Source organism: Lissotriton helveticus, chromosome 1_1, assembly GCF_964261635.1.
Source record: "Lissotriton helveticus chromosome 1_1, aLisHel1.1, whole genome shotgun sequence".
NCBI lineage: Eukaryota > Metazoa > Chordata > Amphibia > Caudata > Salamandridae > Lissotriton > Lissotriton helveticus.
The window spans coordinates 1,777,693,466-1,777,713,531 of NC_136057.1; the positions used below are offsets into that span (position 1 = coordinate 1,777,693,466).

The following is a 20,066-nucleotide window of genomic DNA, read 5'->3' on the forward strand; positions in this document are numbered from 1 at the left end:
TTGGAACTCAGCATCGGCCCCTTGGGCATTGCTCCAATGTTCGCGTTACCAATCCGACGCTGTGGCAGAGTATATATGAGTGCGTACACCTAAATCGCTCTGCTGTCTTTCTGCATCCAGGCTGCTGCACCCCTTCTACTCCTGCGGCCGATGAGGTATTTGCCCGCCACTGTGAAACCCAGGCCTCACTGCTCACCTTTTTGCAGTCACAGCACGCTCCGCATCATGCAGCACCGTTCTGCAAGGTGACAGGTTTCACATTTGGAACTGAGTCTTGCTATCGCCATGGCAGAGGACATACTAGTGCACTTTTCATCGCAGGTTGTACACCCGGTCAGTGCTTGCGGTGTTACTAACTCCGTGAGATGTGAGGTCACGCACTCTAAACTTTAAAAAGGCGTAGAGCATGTGTGCCTGATTTTTTATATTTGTAGGGTCATGTGTCCTGTGACACCTGTGCTGGATGGGTGTGGTGCGGGTGTATACCAGCCGTGATGGAATAGCTGTGGCATCAGTGTTGCCAGATTGGGCTAGATCACGCACAATTGGGCTATATTTTTACGGTTGTGTGTTAAAATTTTGGTTTGTGCTAGTTGTCAGATTATAAATATATATACAACACTCCAGCAAAGTAGTATGTTAAAGCGCTTTATTAGACAAATATTTACTTGACATACTGCTGCAACATCAATTGCAATGCATTCATCGCCTGCTTGACGCTGTCCCTGCCCCTCCTTCCTTAAAGTAGCAATATTGAGCTAGTTTGGGCTACTTTTTAGTTTGCTTTGGGCTATAGAAAGCTGAAAAAACTGGACAACACTGGATGCGGGTAACCGTGTTGGAGTGCTACCGTCACCCGGGTTGCCAAAGTGTCACTCTCTGAGCCAAGTCCCACAATATGGCCAACATGGAAGGTACGGGGAATTACTGACCCTATATTCATCCATAGTTCCACATAAGAAAGATGGTGGACATGAGATATCTGTGTAGATATGAATGTTTATTGCACATTCATTGGAGTGTTGCAGCTGTAGAAATACAGGGCAAAGGAAAGTTGACGTTTCAGTTTTTGGCACATGGAGGGCAGCCAATTAGAGATAAGGTTGTTGTTGGAGTTAGGCTGTGCCAACATATGTACTTATACAATCACTCCAACGATCCTCACGCACTTATAAATTCAGTATACACTCTCCTTGCACTACTCTAATGATGCAGTCTCTATATACATACTTGTACAATGACCGAGACAAAGTTACATAACTAAAGTTTTCCCCCACTGTCAAAGGTAAGATGGTTGCTTACACTGTCCAGAGCAGTATGTAATGTGGTAGGGCCAAGAGGCAACATGTTGCATACATAATGAACACACGGACACAGATAGATAGTGGAACTGGATACTGGCACATGCGGTCGACTCCTTTTTATTAACAGGATCACATGTCCAGTGACGTCTGTGGTGGATCTGTGTGGGGTGATTATAAGCCAACCCTCCGTGAATGGTTGGTGGTGGCAACAAGTACAACAGTAATCATTGGATCTGACACAGAGATTCAATCATAAAGGGTCAATGATTTGTGCTACACTAAGGTACGGGTACCAGATATGAAATCATACAGAAAAGACTCGATTGTAAAGGGTTCATGACTTGTGATACACTGAGGTAGGACAGCAGGTGTGAAATTATACACAAAATATTGTATCAGAAAGGGTGCATGAGTTGTGCTGCAGTGAGGTAGGTTCATCAGAAGCATTGAGCATGTGTGCAGTCAGCGATGATGCGTGGTCCGGGGGAGCTGCACTGAGAGCAAAGTCTCTTGCCTATTGGACTTCGTCATCTGCTATTGCGACTCAATGTGAATTGTGAGCCCTGCTGTCCGCAGTGTAGGTGGATGGAACAAAAAATGAAACATTTATGAAATACACTGTCGAAATATGTAGGTTTCAGGGACGTTCTAGTTCAAATTATGAGCTCTGCTGTTCGCAGTGTAGACTGCCATCCAGTGTTCGTTTGGACTTGCAAGATGAATTTGGTCGTTGTAATGAAGCTATAACTGATATAAAACAAGTTCTTGAAGCAAGGATACTAAAAGGATATTGTGTAGATTTGAGGGGCGTTATACTTAGTTGGGATTTTCACCAGAAACTACTTTTAATGTTGGTATTTCATTTTGAAACTTCACATCACTATTATCTTCCATCTCTTTTTCAACACGTACATTTATCAAACTGTTATTTTCTGTACACTTCTCTTGACTACCAAAGAAACATACCTCTATATCATTACAAACTTATTTTATATCTTTTATATTAAAACTTGATTTTGTGCCGGAGCAAGACCTAGACTTATCCAGATGATCCCTCTTGACTTTGAATATAAACTTGCAGATGTCTATCACTGCGAACATTCGTAGGATCTAATTTCTCGTTGTGAAAGCATCTTTAAGCTGAAGCTGTACAATTTTTTGCTAAGTGTCTTCTCCTGTGAGTTTTTTCCCCACATTTCTTTCAATTCGGTCCTCTCAGACTTGGTAATATGTGACGTGACAAAGCGAGAAACAGCAATTCAGTTATATGTAACATATTGTATGTCCATATTTGCATTCTAAATCACCGCATTGTAATCATGAATGTACTTCGATTGTTCTGTTCTTTTTATATTATAAGTATTTTTGGGTGATTTTCGAGCTATAGTATGCCTTACTGCTGACATAAAACTGTTCACTGTTCCTTGCGATGACTTATGGTGCACTGAGTTAGTAGTACCTTTGGCACTCAGCGTGTACGTACCCTGCAATGATGTGTGGTCCGGGGGGGGGGGACGCACTCGGAGCAATGTCTTTTGTCTATTGAATTCTTCCTCAATTCGATTTTCAATTGATAGTATGCCTCACAGCTGACATAAAACTGTTCACCCTTCCCTGCGATGACTTATGGTGCACTGAGTTAGTAGTACCTTTGGCGCTTAGCGTGTACGTACCCTGCGATGATGCGTGGTCCAGGGGGAGGCCGCACTGGGACCAATGTCTTCTGTCTATTGAATTCTGCCTTAATAAGGCCACGTGGCGATGAGTTATGGTGCACTGAGTAAGTAGTACCTTTGGCAGTGAGCGTGTACGTATCCTGCGATCACACGTGGTCTGGGGGCTGCACTCGGACCAATGTCTTTTGAATTCTGCCTTAATAAGGCCACGTGGGGATGACTTGTGGTGCACTGAGTTAGTGGCACCTGAAGTACTCAGCGTGTGCGCAACCTGCGATGATGCGTGGTCCGAGAGGGCCACACTGGGAGCATTGTGTCTTGCATACTGCACTGCGTTATCTGCAATCGCTACACCATCTGAATTGTGAGGCCTGCTGTCCGCAGTGTAGATCGAAGGCAGTAGTCTGTACAGACATAAGTCTACGGTGCTGTGCCACTGGGTTCGCAGGGGGCCTGTGTTGAGGGGACCTGCAGTCAAGGCGGCAGCCACGTGGCAGGGTGAGGCCCGCCGCTCTGGCAGACTCGTTGGCCTTCACAGTTCACAAGTGAACCACGCCCAGAGCCCCAGCTTATTTATTCATACTCCTACGCTGGAGTGGCGTACGTTGGACAAGCCCACTGCGCTTCTGCTTCCAGGGGAGGACAACACAGCTACATGTCCGAGATCTTCCCCACTGCCTGAGGTAACATGGTTGCGTCTATTGTGCACAACACTACAAGCACCAGCAGTATATATACAGATGTAGAGGTTTATGATCTGTATAGTGAGGTTTGTCCAGCACATCACCGCTACAGTTGGTATTGTGTGCATTATTATTATTGATGGATGAGTTGCGTCCTTCACACAAATTTGCTTGCCATATCTGGCAACATTCAAATATTGTGTGGCTCAGGGACCATTGCCGTTTTTGGAAGGTCCGCTGTCCTGTTCTGTGCAGCCTCAGTGGTAGTAGGGAGAGGGGGTGGTCCGGCGTGACATCCTCAGGCTGGTGGCAGCGCATGTTGTGGCCTTCATGGGTGTTTGAGCTGTGTGATCAGTAACTCTATGACATATGTTGCGCTTCAGATGTGATTCTGGGCTACGATCCCTTTCACATTGTAGGTAGTCATCCTGGGTTACACCAGTAAAATGCAGATGTTAGATTCCTACTGAAAACATGGCTTATTCCCTGTTTTTGGATCGCACCCCAGATTTGGCTGCTCGTTGAAAATATCTAGAACTGGTGCTTTTGTGTTAATTTTTGTACGGGGACGTCTACTCTGTATATTATTACTGTTAGTTGTTCTCGTTTGTGACAAAAAAAATGTTGTGGAAGCTATTGCTGGAAAATTGGAGACATTGGCTGTTTTCACTAGGTCGACAATAAAGTGATAATTTAAAATTACTGAAAAAACTATAGGTTTAAAGAAGAAAATACTTAGAAATTAGTATTTAAAACACCTTTGAAATTCACTGGAAGAAAACATAGGTTTCAGGGACGTTATAGTTACAAATTAGCATTTTAAAAACCTTTGAAATTCACTAAAAAACCAAAGGTTTCAGGGACGTTATAGTTAAAAATTTGCATTAAAAAAACCTTTGAAATTCATTGAAAAAAACATGGGTTTCCTAAAAATCAGTGACTACATATGTAGTAGTTGGTATTGGTGTGTCTATGGTTTCAAAAATGGTATTTTGTATTTTGGAGACGGTGTATCAAAGGTTATATTAGGGTGTGAGAAGGGGCATCACATTTTCACATGGATGATGTCATCAGTGATGTCATTTGAGATGTCATCAGTGATGTCACTGATGACATCTCAAATGACATCACTGATGACATCATCACCGACCATGTCATGAATGATGTAATATGTGACGTCATCAGCAGTGCATTGCGGGGGCGCGAGTTATAGATAGTTCAACTAACTATAACAGGGGAATTTTAATGGTTTTTGTATGAGTGAAATGTTCAACTAACTATAACGTCCATGAAAACCTATGTTTTTTTCAGTGAATATATATATATATATATATATATATACATACATCTCACGCACACAGAAATAAAGTATTGTCCGCGCTCTCAGGAGGTGCAAAAGTGAATTTTAATGCACATGGTTACGCATTTCGACAGACTAGCTGTCTTGATCTCACATATGGTAAACAGAGAAGTTCCATTACATAGTCTTGGATTAAAAATAAAGAAAGGACATAAATTCCATTGAATGTTAGAACGTAGAAGTACTAAGTGGGCCATTTTAACAAATCAATCATATCATGAAAACCTATGGTCATGAAATACATTGGGTACACTGTATACACTAGAAAGCATGTATTAAATAGTTTACCTTGTATTATGACACACTATTTCATGGTAAATAACATGAATTGCCAATCGACTCCAGACCACTAATATCTTGTGTTCGAAATAGCCGATTTACTCCACAAAGTGTAAAAATGACACTTTGATACACGTGTATGCAGAGTTGTGTAAAATTGAAGTAGTAGCCTGTGTGTATGTAATCATGATGTTATACACCTTGATATTCAAAGATGATAGGGGCACAGAATATGAGGCTCGAAAATGTTACATGAGACCTAGTGCCGTAAACTCAAAAGACATAGTGCTAAAACCTAAAAACTCAAAACGGGAATCCATCAGAATGTGAACTGGACATTTCTTAACCCTATCAAAAACATGAGTAATTAGGCCTAATGTATAAAATGATGGACAATATTATGGCAAAGCAGACTATGATAATGCTAATGTCAATACTAATGTATTATGCCATAGTGGCATGGTAGCTCAAATCTGCCGCCTGTGATGTTCCCTAGACAAGAAATTAAAAAGTAAAATACCAGAATCCGAGCATATCCGCCAAATTCGTTAAGCAGATTATCAAATACAATAATGTATACTTCAATAGTTAGAGTGTATGGCTGAGTCTCTACATGAGACATATCAGTTATGAACAAAAAGGAACATCCAACGTATAATCAAAGTGGAAGCAAGTGATAAGTGAAGAAAGGCTTATCTTAATAGAAGGTACCCGTGTACTGGGAAGAAAAGGGTAGGAAACCTGTGTAAGAAGTGTCCCTCCCATGGTGGAGGGTCCCTTTCTTTCTTCTTGTGAAAATACAAGAAAAGAGAGAAAGAAGAAAATGTGAATTAAAACTAAATATACAATATATACAAACATATACACATTATGCTCACATTTGCTTTACATATAGCTTAGTAAGGTGTACATAAACATACCACATCTAGAACTAATACTGATGTAATGTATAGGAAGGGAAATAACTTAGACTTCAAACCTTCAGCTTTCAGTAAGGTCTATGTTCAATTCCTCATCCAAATTATGCCCCCGAATATTTGGTTTCGAGTTCTAGAATCCATTTTGATGCGCGTTTGCGGAGCATATGGACTCAGTTGGCACCCCTGGGGCCGGTATGTACCTGTTATATGATAAAGTAACTCAACAGCGAGCTGTTGGAGACATGGTACTCCTCAAAGTGTCTTGCAACTGGGTATTGTACGTTCTTGTTGTTAAAAGCAATCATATGCTCTGATACCCTCTTTTTCTGCCATCAGAATGGTACTGCCAACATAACGTAGTCCACAAGGGCAGTCTAGGGCATATATGACGAATGTTGTACTTTAAGTGAGAAATTGAGTAATCTGTTTCTTTTTGGCTCTCCCTGGCATCGTAAATTCTTTGACCATATGGCTACTGCGGCATGCCTTACAGTGACTGCAAGGAAAGAAGCCTTTAAGGTTCTGGGTATTCTGGGACTGACTCTCGCTAATGTCGCTGTGTACCAAGATATCTCTGAAACTATGGCCTTTTCTATAGGTAATTCTGGGACTTGTGTGGATGGTTTTGCCAATGATGGTGTCATTGGTAAGTACTGCCCAATGGTTAGGAAGGATCTTATATACTTGTTGTGAATTCATATTGAATGTAGTAATGAGTCGTGTCTCCTCTGGGGTTGAACCCAGGCACATTGTTTATTTTCTCCCAGGAGTGGGAGTGAAAAATGTATGTGGGTCACTAAGGTGCATCAGTGAGAACTACTTAAGATAAATCAGAAGACCGTAATCAATTTGGCTGTAGTCTAGTCTAGTCTGGATACTTGTATTGCGCACATATCACATCCCGGAGGAGTCTCATGGCGCATGCGGACAATCCTGAGATGGGAGAATGGGCCAGATGTTAGAACTAGCAGAAAAGCCAGGTTTTCAGTTTTTTACGAAAGCTCATGAGTTCCGTGGTTGTACGTAGGCTCAAAGGGAGTTCATTCCATAGGGATGGTGCCATGAAGGAAAAGGCACGACCGCCATTTCTGGCAGTTTGAACTCTGTGTGGCGTGAGCTGTGACTTTGTGCTGGACCTCATACTTAGCCGCTTACTCCAAAAAAGAGGTTTCACAATGGTGTTACTTCTTTGTGCAGATTATCCCTGAATCCGTTGTGCTCATCAGTGCAAAATTGCCAATCTAAAAACAGAAGAAAATATATACATGCTTGATGTTAAGTAACCATACAATATCTAGTAAACCTTTAATCATTGCTCCATGCATCCTAAATCCATATGGCCTAAGGCCGGTGGGGTGGCTTGAGGGAAAAGTGCATTTGTACAGAGTTGGCATCATTCAGGATCATAAGGAGAAGGCAAAAATCATTAAAAAAAAGCAATTTTCAGTAATTTATTGTAACCACCCAATGCATGTAACAATCCAACATTTCAATCTACATCTGCAGTGCAATTTAGAAAAGGTAAATTAATACAGTCATTCAGCTAAATATATGTGGGGGAAGAAAAAAGAATAAACGGGGGACAATAAAAACATTAACATAAGCTCATAAGCGTGAATGTAATTCCTCATCATTATTCATCGCATCCGGAAACAAACAACCAGTTTGCAGAAAAAATCCTGAGTCAAGCCTACGTAGGGCAATTACTCCAGTGCCTCGTCTAGGCTGTTTGAGCACAGATCTAGGCAAAGAACTTGGCTTTGGTGCAGTCACTCTGGTGTAACTCTCGGAAGTGTACAGCGGTGCTTTAGCTAAGGTCATTGTTGGTAATCAATTTACAGGAGAGGTCTTGGAAACAATACCGTACCTATTATTGTTTTTTTTTTTACTTTATTTTTATCTTGCAGTTTAACAGGAGGCTAACAAACAAGGTATTGAGTTTAAGGAAACACATCACATAAATACATAGACATAAATCAACAAAGAAGATATACAAATCGATTTTAGATTACAAATCAATAAATAAGATAGAGAAAAAAAAAGAAATCAAATAGAGCAATGAAAAAAGAAAGAGCAATATATTTCAATGCGAAAGCCAATGCTCAAAAGGGGCCCAATTCTTGGATGCCAGTAAGCGCCTTCTCATCCCCCTCAACAGATAAACAGATGATTCTAGTTTATACCATGCAAGCATCCTAGCTTTCCAATGACTAAAGGTAGGAGCCTCAGGATTTAGCCACTGCAATGTTATACATAATCTGATCATAGCCATTGCAATAAAAAAAAATGAGCAAGTATATCTTGTTCTTTTGACAACACTTGAGTATTCGTACCCAGTTATAATTAACTCTAGTGTAATCTGGACCTGAATCTTAAGTACCTGATTAAGAAAAATCTCAATTTCATTCAGGAATACATTTAAATCCTGACATGCGTAAAACATATGGATTGCGTCCGCAGAAAATAATTTACATCTAGAGCAAGAGTCACCCCTAGATCCTCTAGCACCACCCCAACTTGCTATCTTCGCAGGGGTATAATAGAGATTGAACAAAGTCATATAACTTTGAGTTCTTAAAGTGCCAGAGACTAAAACGGATCTTGCTAATTCAAGTGGAAATGTCAAATCTATTATTGGAACACCAAATTCGTACCTAATATTGTAGTGGGAAATTGTTTGTGTGTGGTGCAAGGATCAAAAGAAACAAGAACTCATAGTTTCTTAACCGTGAATATAATTCACATGATCAATTCCGTCAAGATTTGATCATCTCACACTAACTCATGAAGTCAAAAAATCTCAAGAAAAAATGTATTCAACAGTTACGATGGAATCTTTTTTTTAAAAATTCTTTATTCTTTTAATCTTCACAGGGTAGCCAACACGTTTCGTCCTTATACAGGACTTCTTCAGGGCTACAAGACATAGATAACATACACATAATTTAAAAATAGTTTAGTATTATACAGTTACACTAAAAAACAGATACAATCTATATATATATATATGTATATATTTATATACATATATATATATACACATTTTAATTCATTTTATATTAACATATTTACAACAGCATCCATATTGTTTGAGACAGCAACACGTTCATGTCATTGAGCCATGCCATTTACGTTTGTATTGCATAATTAACATTTCTGTTAAACAAAACAGTGCAGCCTCATTAATAATTGACCAACAGAATAATCAAGTTTCCCATTTTCTACTATCAGACACAGTTATATGTCGGAACAAGAGAAAGGAAAAACAAAGAGAAACAAAAAAAAGTATACAAGGGGAGACCATGATGTTAGTTCGTAGTCCAACAATTGCAAATACATCTTAAACAATGGTTACCTCAAACAGGAGTCTTTCATATGCACCAGAATATAAGCTCCAGAATTTTTTTGTAAGGCAAGAAGTCTTCCTCTAACAATAGTTGAAATAGCCAGGCATAAGTATACTAGTATGATTTCAATAAGCTCCTTTCTTAATATGTTATAAAGTTTTCAATATGGTTGATAGTAGGCATACCTGAATCAAAGAATGGAAAATTCCATTGGGTCCAAATATTGTAAAGTGGAGTATTATCCTGGTCATGATTTTTCAGGTTTTTTTCGGCCAATGTCGGCCACTGCATCTACAATAACATATTATATGACAATATTAGGGCAATACGTTTTTAGATATTCACTTTCTACACAGACTAACAGTATTTTGCTTGTTAGAGCACTAGTCAGATGTTAATTATGGCCCCTATATGTTTATTCATTTTTGCAAAACGCACAAGATGATGGACGGAATGTTGCACAATGGCAAAACATTCACCCCAAGTCACAGATCTGGGTTTAATCCATTGTTATTTTGCTCACCAAGCCACCCCAATTCAGACATGGCCATATGTAAATCAGTCTTGACCCTGTGCCTCATGGGAACAGTCCAGACTGAACTGCCAAGCCATGTCTTCCCTGGACCGGAATCAAGAATCCTAGGACCGGTTTCTGGCTATTAGCCGTCTTCAGCCAGGATAGCTTGACTCCAGTGGCGTAGTGAGCACGGGACCCACGTCTGGGCATACCCTTCCCACATAGGGTGAACAGCAAAACACACAAGATGATGGACGGAATATTGCACAATGGCAAAACATTCACTCCAGTCACAGATCTGGGTTTAATCCATTGTCATTTTGCTCACCAAGCCACCCCCTTTCAGACATGGCCATATGCAAATCAGTCTTGACCCTGTGCCTCATGGGAACAGTCCAGACTAAACTGCCAAGCCATGTCTTCCCTGGACCGGATTCAAGCATTCTAGGACCAGTTTCTGGCTATCAGCCGCCTTCAGCCAGGAGAGCTTGACTCCAGCGGCGTAGTGTGCACGGGACCCACGTCTGGGCATACCCTTCCCACATAGGGTGAACAGCAAAACACACAAGATGATGGACAGAATGTTGCACAATGGCAAAACATTCACCCCAAGTCACAGATCTGGGTTTAATCCATCGTTATTATGCTCACCAAGCCAAGCAAAATAACGATGGATTAAACCCAGATCTGTGACTGGGGGTGAATGTTTTGCCAAAGTGCAACATTCCATCCATCATCTTGTGTGTTTTGCTATTCATCTTTGCAGCAGGCCCCGCGGCCTGTAACTTGCTCTAATCAGATTTTACTAGTAAAACAGATTGCGAGCCCCACATCATGACATACTTCTCCCATTCATTATAGGTGACTATATAACAGCCGACATTGTACTAGAATATCTGCAGTTTTGATTATATGCCCAAATTATTTGCCAACTGCTCCTCTTGGCATTAAAGGTTTGTCCTCGATAATTATTACATATTTCAAGCGCGAGCACCTAGGGAGGCCCAGATGGAAAAACCAATAGAAAGAGCCCAGCCCAGCCTCGTCCTGACACCGACGGGCGCAGACGGGCCCACCCGAGCGCGCCCGCGCGTGTCCCGCTAAGTGGGAGGCGTGAGTTACTTTATGCGCCTCCAGGCAGGAAGACTGATGTCAGCGCTTCCTGCCGCGAGAGCGGGGTAGTCTGGGGGCTGGAGTCCCCCTGGTGCAGCGGGTGCGGGTGCTGGTAATTTGTTGTGCGATTTCCGCAAAGTGGGAGTTGCGAGTTGTTTTATGCGCCTCTTGACACGAAGAATGATGTCAGCCCCTCCTGGCGCAATAGCGGGGCAGTCTGGGGGCTGGAATCCCCCTGGTGCAGCGGGTGAGGGTGCTGGTGATTTGTTGCACGGTTAATTTTTAAAGAATGATTTAAAAAAAAAAATAGTTTACAAAAATTAATAATTTATTAAATGGGTTGTGACACAACACTTTAGGCACGGGATAAGAGGGATTATGGGGTTATGGGTGAGGAAGTGCATTAATACTCAGGTATTCATTTTAATACCGGAGTATAAATATATACAGATTCATATTTCAATTTGGAAAACAGAAAAAATTATTTTGAAAAAAGAAACATGGTTATGTATTAGATTAAAATCTGATAACTAAAAGTTAATACAGGAAGCAAAACACAACTGCTAAAAGTTTATTTAAAGTTTAAATATATTTTATTCATAGTTAAATATTAACAAGTGATCGAATAAATATTAAAAACCCTTTAAAAAATCTAATTTTTTATAAAATACAAAATTTATGTACATTTAAAAAATGTTTGATAGATTTTGAACTGTACAAATTGTTTTTAATACATTTATAAAGCATTTTCCCCACACTTTCCTATTATATGCAATTGTAAAAAAGTGTCCTTTTTCAATTTTTTTATTACTTTTTGCCTTGATGTACGCAGTTGTGCATCTGTTTTTACAGTCGGAGGAGCATCGTGCTCAAGATCGGATGCAAGGGAGAGCTGTGGTCAGGTAAGAATTTTTATTTTTTTTATTTAAGGTTCTCGTTGGCCAACTGTTTTATAAGAGGAGAGGAGAGAGATAGTTGGAAGGAAATTAGTATAAAAGCCATTGTTATGTATGATTTAAGCCACTTTTCATCCTATGCAGGTAGGTGTTGTAGGTCCATGTAGGGTTGATTGCTTTTATTACAAAATGCATTTTAAAAAGTATTCTTAAAAAGCAGTAGAATACTTTTTTTTTACTTATTTGAAATAAATGCAATATTTGTTTTTTAAACTTTTGTGCGAAGTGCTTTTTTAGCAATGGTTGGAGTTTATTCTGATAGACACCACGTGCCTTAAAGAAGAAAAAGGATTACTGGAATTGGATGCAGGCCTTTCCACAACAACCCTGTTTGCAGAATTATCTCTGCCAGACATTTGCAGGGCAGCGGCGTGGAAAAATGTGCACACATTCACTAGACATTTTTGTCTAGACACAGCATGGAAAGAGGATGCAGCAGTGGGACAAGCAGTTCTATGCCATTTGTTTCAATACGGTATTTATTAAGATATATATGCATGTTCTTGTATGGATATCTAAATGTTTATTTCTTGCAATATCTGAATACTCTCTTGGCATAAGCATTCTTTATTACAAATCTCTTCAATCTTCAATCAGATTATTTTTAAGATTGTTAATATACTGGAAATAGGAGCAGAGCCTGCAGAGAATGTGGGGTTCTATCCTAGAAATGCAACTTGGCACAAGTACTGCTCGCTATTCTGATACAAGCATGTGAATCTATGAAAGATTCAATACTGGAGAAAAAACTGGTTACCTGTACACTATGGTTCTCCAGTATTATCTTTCATAGATTCACATGCGGCCCGCCCAACTCCCCGTTTCTCACTTAGACCTTTTTATCTCTAGATATATCCTTGGCTCTCACTTGGGGATGGAAATCTGAGGTATGTTGGCTCTGCTGGGGATTGTGATGTCAGGGCTGGCAGCTGGTTGGCTGAGTTTTGGACCAATTAATGATGAGATTTGGTTACCAAATAATATGATTCCCTATGGGATTTTTCTATGCAGTTTTCTAATACTGCTATGGTCATCTTGTTACCGTGAAACTCCCACCATGACGACGGGGAAGATACAAGCATGTGAATCTATGAAAGATAATACTGGAGAACCATAGTGTACAGGTAAGTAACTCGTTTTTTTCCTCTTATTAACGCTGATGTGAGAATATACGCAAAGGTACTGGCTAATCGTTTGGCCACTCGGATGCCAGGCTTGGTATCGGAACAACAACATGGTTTTATAATAGTCTGAGGTACTTTGCATACACTAATAAGGCTATCATGGCGTTTGATTATGCTCAACAATCAGGCAGTAACTTAGCCAGGATACTTTTAGACGCCAAAAAGGCCTTTGACCGGGTGGCATTGAGCTGTTTATAGCCTACTCTGATTTTATTTGGAATTATGGGCCTATTTCCCATTTGGACACAAGCCTAACATCGCATGCCGCAGGCCAAGCTAAACTATGCAGGTATTCAATCTACACTCTTCCGCATACATAGAGGCACGCATCAGGGCTGCCCTCTCTCTCTCCTCTTTTATCTGTGCTATACATTTTATATGGATACTACTTGCCAACCAAGACATTCCAGCCTTACGTTCGTAAATTCACGACTTGAAAGTAACTGCTTATGCAGATGATAACACCATTTTTACAACTGACTCGTTTGCTTCTTTAAAAATAATCTTGAGCGAAGCAGAAGCTTTTGGTTCATTTTCTGTATATAAGTGTGAAGTGTAAGCCATTCCCATAACTCCTGAGCCTCCTTGTCCCTCCTTGTTTGTTCACGTAGAACATGCTGGTGGTATTGTCGGTTCGAACTAGGACCAAAGATCCTGCAATCCTTGGAAGAAACTCTTGCAAGGATAGGAAGATTGCCCGCAATTCCAGACTGTTGATGTGTCGTTGTCTGTACTTCTGAGACCATTTGCCTTGTACTTGTAAATCTTGGAGATGACCTCTCCATCCCTCCATGGATGCATCTGTTGTCAGAACGAAGTCTGGAGGATAATGTATGAACGTGAGCCCTTGTGTCAGATTGGGTAACTGTGACCACCATTGAAGAGCATCCACCATGCGTGGAGTGACTTTGATGACGTCGTCGAAGCAACCTGTCACTTGTTTCCATTGAAGATGTAGTTCCTCCTGTAAAGGTCTAATTTTCAGGCGCGCCAAGGGGATGAGATTTATGGCCGAAGAACACATTCCCAGGAGTGAAGCGAGCAGGCGAACAGAAAGTGACTTTCTTTTTGAAACCTGTAGTTTAAATTTTTGCAGACGAAGTTGTCTTTCTTGAGATAAGAATGCCTTGCATTGCATTGTGTCCAGACATGCTCCGAGGAAAGGCAGGATCTGCTTTGGATGTAACTGGGATTTGCTTTTGTTCACAGTTGGTCCCAGAGATGCAAAGAGATCGCGACATGTTGAAATGGCATTCTTTACATTGTGCTTTGAAGGACCTTTGATTAACCAATCGTCCAAGTACGGGAAGACCTGGATTCCCCAAGAACGCAACGTTGCCGCTACCGGGCCAGTCACTTTGTGAAGATCCTTGGAGACGATTTGAGTCCAAACGGGAGTACTTTGAACTGATAATGGGCGCCAGCCACAGTGAATCGGAGATACTTTCGATGTTTTGGATGGATCGGGATGTGGAAGTACGCGTCTTCCATGTCTAAGGAAGCCATGAAATCTCCCTCGTTCAGGCAGCTTAGAATCTCTGACAGGGTGAACATGCGAAAATCCTGTTTTTTGAGGAACCTGTTGAGGTTGCGAAGGTCCAGAATTGGTCGCCATTCCCCTGATTTCTTTTTGATGAAGAAAAAACGGGAGTGGAAACCTGTCAGTTTCTGATGAATTGGGACCTTTTCTATAGCGTTCTTGAGGAACATTGAATAAGCTTCCTTGAACCATAAGTGAAGTCGAGGGGGGGGCCTTGGGCGGAGTAGTTGGTAGCATGGTGACAAATTCTAGGGTGTGCCCATTTTTCACGAGGTCTAGCACCCAGTGGTCGGAGGTAATTCTTTGCCACTGGTCTAGGAAAAAAAAAATGTTCGCGTCCACAGGGAGGTAGAGGAAATGTAATTGGCGCCCGGCTGAACTCACTGTTTTCTATGAGAGTCTCGCCCTTGATTGTTGGAGCGTTTTCAGCCTCCTTGGCGAGAGAAACCAGCCGTATTGGATTGGCGGTACGATGATTGGTAAGTTTGTTGATATTGAGGCTGATATGGTCTGCTCTGTTGATGGTAACCTCCTCTAGAGGAGTAGCCATGCCCTCTAGCACCTCTGAACATTTCCCGCTTGTATTGTAGTGAATTCAAAGATCTTGCGGTATCAGTGTCGGTCTTGATTGCTTGGAGGGCTTCGTCAGTATGTTTGGCAAACAAAGATTCGCCGTCGTAGACGATATCTAATATTTTTGTTTGGACTTCTGGTGGGAAGGTGGTAGCTTTTAACCAACCCTGGTGCCTGAGAACTGCAGCCCCAGCCAGTTGCCTGAAATTTGTGTTGACAATATCCAGAGCGCAGTCGATTGTTTCTGCTGCTGTGCGCTCTACCTCCAACAAGATCTTTCGAGCCTCCTGTCGTTTGTCCTCTGAAATAAGGTCAATCAGACCAGCCATGTCCGACCACATTTGTCGATCATAACGCCCTATGATCGCTAAGGAATTTGCTGCCCTGATGGAGGCGGCAGCCATGGTTGAGAACTTTTTACCAATGAGGTCAGGACGACGTCCCTCTTTGTCTGGTGGTGTAGTAATGGGTGTGGCAGGATTTTTAGACCTTTGTTGGGCGGCCTGTGAAATGACTGAATCCGGCCTGGGGTGACCAATGAGGCAGGATGGACTGTTGATCGGAGCACGATATCTTTTATCAATCCGTGGAAGCACTGCAGGCACGGATGCAAGATTTTTCATTATCTTGATTCCCTCATTCCATATGTAATCTATTATAGGAATTGCTCTGGTAACTTTCCTAGCCTCTTCTTTGAAATCGTGTGAGCGTATGGAATCCACCTATATATTTTGGAGTTGAGTCCGATGGTTGTGGAGTTGGTGGAAACGGCATGGGAATAATATCGTGGCAAGCTCTTTGGTGAACCGAGGTACCGACGGACAGAGCGGGGCCTCCTTCCTGAGCAGCCTGTCAGGTAGAGGTGAGGCAGGGCTATCCTACTATTGAGGATACCTTGAGGTATAACCTGACCAAAGAAAGAAAAACAGGAATACCGGTGTTGTACATACTTTCTTATCATTTTTCACTGTTTGCAGCAGCATAGCACAATTATATCTGGTCCTGAAGAAAGCCGCTGATACAATGGTTTGATCAACAGGCTGAAACATGTTAACCATTAAGTGACAGTGGTTTTAAATCTATACCACTGTGCTGTCTCATTTTAATCCTGCCAGAGAGAACACATTAATAAAACATACGTCAGTGATTCTCATCTAGACAGTTTTAACTCACGTCCTTTTCACACAGCGCTGCGTACCTCACTACACTCATCATCCACACATATGGGTTTAGTACCCATCCTCCTCCCAGAAAACATCTCTGAGCTCCTTCCTTAAAACTCTGAAGTAGTAGCTCCCAGTGACGACTAGGTTTTCTGCACTGGTAAGGAGGACCCATATGATGAAGCATGTCACCTTCGGGTGAGTGAGGGTTCTATTCCTTAAGGGATGTCTCCCCCTTAATTATATATATACCACCTATGTAAGTTTCGAGAAAAGTAGGGTGTCACTGTTAATGATCTGATTAAACACATGATTTAGACTTAAGGTGTGTCTTTATGTAATTATAGTAATGAGGGAATACACACCCACTAGTCTATAAACTGCCCCCCTTGACCCCCAATCTACGGTAGTGTTATGAAATAATATATGAATCCCACGGATCTAAGTGAGGATTCTCTGGTAGCTCACCTTCTTCTACTTCTTCTTCAGAAGAAGTGTCCGGAGTTCGAGTAGGCTGAGCAGGCTGCTGTGGTTGAGGAGGTTCTGTAATTGGAGACAGTGGTGCCGGAACCTCCGGCTGAGGTATAGGATCTGGAACTACCACAGGCTGAGGTGGTGAAATGACCTGCTGCGGAGGAAAACGCTGTCTATAATCAGCTAACATGGCCTGCAAGTCCTGAATAAGGTTAGGAGGCAGATGGCTGGACTCTGAAATCCGAGAATGCCTCTGGTATCCTGTGTGGTGAGGAGCAACAATGTCCTCCTGGTAGTAGTGTTCCGTGTAGTCTTCATCTTCCTTGTCATCTTGACATTTAATGTTCAGTTAGGAAGGATGACTAGCTATTCCAAAAGCTCCTTCATCGTCATCGTCATCATCCTCCTCTTGGGCATATGTGTCGAGGAGGTGAGATGGAGTAAGTGGTGAGATGTACGAACACTCTTGTCTCTGGAAAGATTTTAGCTGGAAACCTTTCGGGAAATAGGCGTTGAAAAAGTTTGTACCGCCAGTAAAGATTTAGTAGAAACAGGTTCCACTCCTGTAGATGGTATGGTCGTTGACGGGGGCATTGGCGATAGAGTTACTGTCGATGGACTCTTCATTTTAGTCGTCGTCGACGGGATAGTCGTCAACGAGATAGACGCCGCCGGAAGCATCGTCGACGGACTCGAACTCAACGTCGACAGAACCATCGTCGACGGGACCATCGTCTACGGGACTCGACGTCGACGGGACCATCGTCAACGGGCTTGATTTCTTCATCGACGGGGCACTTGTAGACGGCACAGTAGATGTCTTCGTCGACGGCAGAAGTTTTGTCGACGGTACCTTCGACGACGAGTGTTTTGATGGCTTCGTCGATGAGGCTTTCGCCGACGGATCATCGATGAAGTTTTTCTTAGACACTATGGAAATCCTCGTTGACAGGAAAGGAGAAGTGATAGATGTAGTAGAAATTGTCGCCGTCGACAAAGGAGCTGAAGATGTGACAGAGATAGTCGACATAGGTAAAGCTGAAGAGACAGAACAGCTTTTACTCAAGGTTTTGATAAATTGCCCTTTAGAGTCCTTGAGAGTGAAGCTTCTGGACTGAATAGGCCCACAGGAAGTAGAAGGAGTGGGAGGATTTGAGATGTTTTCTTCCCTCACTTGATGAACTGTCCTGAGATCTTGTTCTCTTGTTGGAGGTCGAAGCTCTATCATCATCTTCAGTTGAAGAAGATTTGAGCCACAACAGGACTCTAGCCTCCCTATCCCTTAGAATTTTTGAAGGGACGGTTCGGCAGATCTTCCAATTTTTAGCCTCATGCTTAGGGTAGAGGCAATAGATACAGTCCTTATGTTGATCATCAACATAGACTCTCATTTTGTCGCATGTTCTGCAAGGTTTGAACAAGGCCTTCTTGTCAGACATCTTGAAGGATAAACTGAGTAGCACTCATGGAGACTCCCATCCACACGACGTGCGGTGAAAATCTGAGGAGAACTGGCTCTGCAGAGAGTGTTCTAGAGGATGCTGATAGCTGATTGGTTGGGACAAAGACTTTGGTCTTTTTTGCATAATGATGTAGATAGGTTTCTAGGATTTAGGCCTCAGGCCTTTTTTTTTAGGGCCTATTACGATCATTTACCTTTGGCACTGCTTTAATTTTTCTGTGGGACTTCCGCCTCGGCGACAGGGAATGATTCAAGCATGTGAATCTATGAAAGATACCCCAATACTGGATAACTGACTGCGGTGCAGTGGGACATTGTCACCTGCCTCCGCCAGATTGCTAACAACATGTCCACACCTCCCTGTGTACCCACAACATCCAGTGCATCAACATCAGAGCAAGCCACAGGGAGGGATGTGGACTCTGGTGGAGAGTCCCCAGCACCGCTGCAGGTAGCACCTGAGGGTCCTCCCGCAAAACGTGGAAAGGGTCGTCCGAAGAAGAGAGACAGATAGCTATGCATCAACCCCAGGAACTGACAATCTGCCCCTGATAGCCTCCATTGTGTGCCAAGTGTTCACTCTGTTGACTGTCATTGAACTGTCCCACATTGGATGGAGGGTCTAAGTTAGACTTTGGACTCAAATAACTGTGGACTCACTTTTGAAGACTTCCTCTAACAACACTTTAAACTCATATCTACACATTCATATATATTTTTGTTGTGAGCACACCACCATTTGTGGAAATATCTTCTACCTTAACCACTTGGGAGCTAGTAAACAAACCTCCCCAGTGCTGCGCTGTCCATTATCCGGTGCTGAACTGGACGTCCAGCGGTCGCACGCAGCACTGGGGAGGTAGTGCCCGTGACGACCGTTGGCCGACGGCAGCACTTAAGGGGCTAATGCACAAAAATATATTACTTTTCACAAAAGTACTTGCTCATGTTGTGAATTAGAATCCAAAATGTACATATTCTAATGGCACGCAAAATCACAAAGAAAAACTGACAACAACATTGATAACAAATCACTTTCAAAATGTAAACGTAGGGCTTGTGGGTAAATTTACCTTGGCACAGCTTTATAGATAAACACAACAAAGTTATCACACAACCCATAGTAAATGTTAAAGATTCCATGGAAGTCTACTGTATACACAACTATCTCCATTTGCCAGCACAATCAGCACACATTGTTAGCAAACCAAATCATCATGGTCCATTTTTGTGGATAGAAATGTTTGGATGTGTGATAACAGACAAGGTACACCTCAATGTGGAATACTGATTTATTCTCCAGATACAAGGACCAAGAGGCTGGAATCAGTTAAGCTATTCAAGGAACGGATACCTCTTGGACCATGGATTCAATCGAATATTTACAAACACAGAATACTTTTTATCTGCGGGTGAAGTTTCTTAGTTTTCTTCATTTAATACATTTGAATTGGCAGTACCACATATTAGAGCCCATCTCTTTGCAAACACCAAGACTCACAGTGTGCATTTGGC

The 20,066-nt window shown here is 42.0% G+C and overlaps 1 protein-coding gene across 10 annotated transcripts in view; it reads right to left on the reverse strand.

Annotated features, from left to right (window-relative positions):
• Window positions 1–5,049: 5,049 nt before the first annotated feature.
• Window positions 5,050–20,066, reverse strand: part of LOC144752260 (uncharacterized) — a 413,494-nt gene continuing 398,477 nt past the window's right edge. For 5 of the 10 annotated variants that reach the window (XR_013594112.1, XR_013594108.1, XR_013594110.1 and 2 more), the window contains one exon: window positions 9,657–9,860. The gene's annotated coding sequence lies outside the window, so the exon portion shown is untranslated. The other 5 variants (XM_078640286.1, XM_078640284.1, XM_078640281.1 and 2 more) reach the window with 4 other exon arrangements.